At 40.2% G+C, this 1899-nt stretch overlaps 1 non-coding gene across 1 annotated transcript; it reads right to left on the bottom strand.

Annotated features, from left to right (window-relative positions):
• Window positions 1–1023: 1023 nt before the first annotated feature.
• LOC122308692 lies at window positions 1024–1130 on the bottom strand. Its single transcript, XR_006242203.1, has one exon. It is a non-coding gene; the product is annotated as a small nucleolar RNA R71 (small nucleolar RNA).
• Between the last annotated feature and the right edge of the window lie 769 nt (window positions 1131–1899).

Here is a 1899-nt window from a genome sequence, read left to right as displayed (position 1 = left end):
TAATTTGCATACTCTTGTGTGAATTGATAAACTAGAATCACTTCCAATTGACTATCGAAAGAGGCTTTTGGATGAATTAGAGATTTGCTAATAGACAAAAGAGGTTTAAGTTAAATTAGCTGGATGAGAAAAGCGTAGTGACGAATTATGGTGAAATCGATTTCCTAGAAGTTTTCTTCCCTATTGAATTTGATCTTCAAACATCAGTTTTACTTTCTTTGCTTATTTCTCTTGAGTTGATCTAGTTTTAATTGCTACTACAAAAACCTTAGTGATTCCTCTAGATAAAATTGAGATTAGCATAATTTTGGTATTTGGCAAGAGTAAGATACCAATCCCTGAGGACGATACTCTTCTTATTACTTTACTATAAAACTACGATACTGTGCACTTGCAGTTTTGCACCGGTCAAGTTTTTGGCGCCGTTGCCGGGGATTAGTTTATTCTTATTTTTTTTTTGTCAATATCGATACAAAGTAATCTTGGTTTTAATTTAGAACTTTGTTTTAATTTGTTCTACAGGTGTGTTTCTGACATTGGATGCGCCGTACTAGATCTCGTGATATTATTCCTGTTGATCCGGAGATTGAAAGAACTCTTAGATCACTAAGAAGAAATAAGATACTAGCTATGGCTGAAGAAGATCGTGAGGTACTACCACGCACCTTGAAGGACTATGTACGGCCAGTTGTGAATGGAAATTACTCGAGCATAATGCGCCAGCCAATCAATGCCAACAACTTTGAGCTCAAACCAGCTTTGATTAGCATGGTGCAGCAGGCTCAATTCAGTGGATCACCACTTGATGATCCCAATATTCACCTGGCTATGTTCTTGGAGATTTGTGACACTGTGAAGATCAATGGTGTTACTGAAGACACCATTAGACTGAGATTGTTTCCCTTCTCTTTGAGGGACAAGGCTAGAGGTTGGCTACAATCTCTACAACCGGGAAGCATCGTTAGTTGGCAGGACATGGCTGAGAGGTTTCTTGCTAAATTCTTTCCTCCTGCCAAAACAGCCCAACTCAGGAGTGAGATTGGCCAATTCAAGCAAAATGATTTTGAGTCACTCTATGAAGCATGGGAAAGGTATAAGGACTTGATTCGACGTTGCCCACAACATGGATTGCCAGATTGGTTGCAAGTTCAGATGTTCTATAATGGGTTAAATGGGCAAACTCGAACTATAGTTGATGCTGCTTCTGGTGGAACTTTGATGTCGAAGACAGCTGAAGGTGCTACTGCACTTTTGGAGGAAATGGCCTCAAAAAACTATCAATGGCCAACTGAGAGGACTTTGGCTAAGAAGGTAGCTGGAATTCATGAATTGGAGCCGATAGCAGCTCTTTCCGCTCAAGTAGCTACTCTATCTCATCAGATTTCAGCCTTGACAACACAAAGGATACCACAAAGTACAGAATATGTTGCATCCACAAGCATGATAGTTCCAAGCAATGAGGCGAGTCAAGAACAAGTTCAATATGTCAACAATCGGAACTACAATTATCGTGGTAATCCTATGCCAAATTACTATCATCCAGGGCTTAGAAATCATGAGAATTTGTCATATGGAAATACCAAGAATGTGTTGCAACCTCAACATCCTCCCGGATTTGATAGCCAACCAAGCGAGAGGAAGATGTCACTTGAGGATGCCATGGTTTCCTTTGTTCAGGAGACCAATGCAAGGTTTAAAAAGACTGATTCACGGTTGGACAACATTGAGACTCATTGTAGCAATATGGGAGCTGCTATAAAGAATATTGAAGTGCAAATTGGGCAACTAGCCACTACCATCAATGCCCAACAAAGAGGAGCTTTTCCCAGCAACACTGAAGTGAATCCAAAGGAACAATGCAAGGCCATCACACTTAGGAGTGGAAAAGAAATAGAGAGG

Source organism: Carya illinoinensis, chromosome 4 (assembly GCF_018687715.1).
Source record: "Carya illinoinensis cultivar Pawnee chromosome 4, C.illinoinensisPawnee_v1, whole genome shotgun sequence".
Classification (NCBI taxonomy): Eukaryota; Viridiplantae; Streptophyta; class Magnoliopsida; order Fagales; family Juglandaceae; genus Carya; species Carya illinoinensis.
Note: the sequence above shows the minus strand (reverse complement) of the source record. Positions and strands in the feature narration are given on the sequence as shown.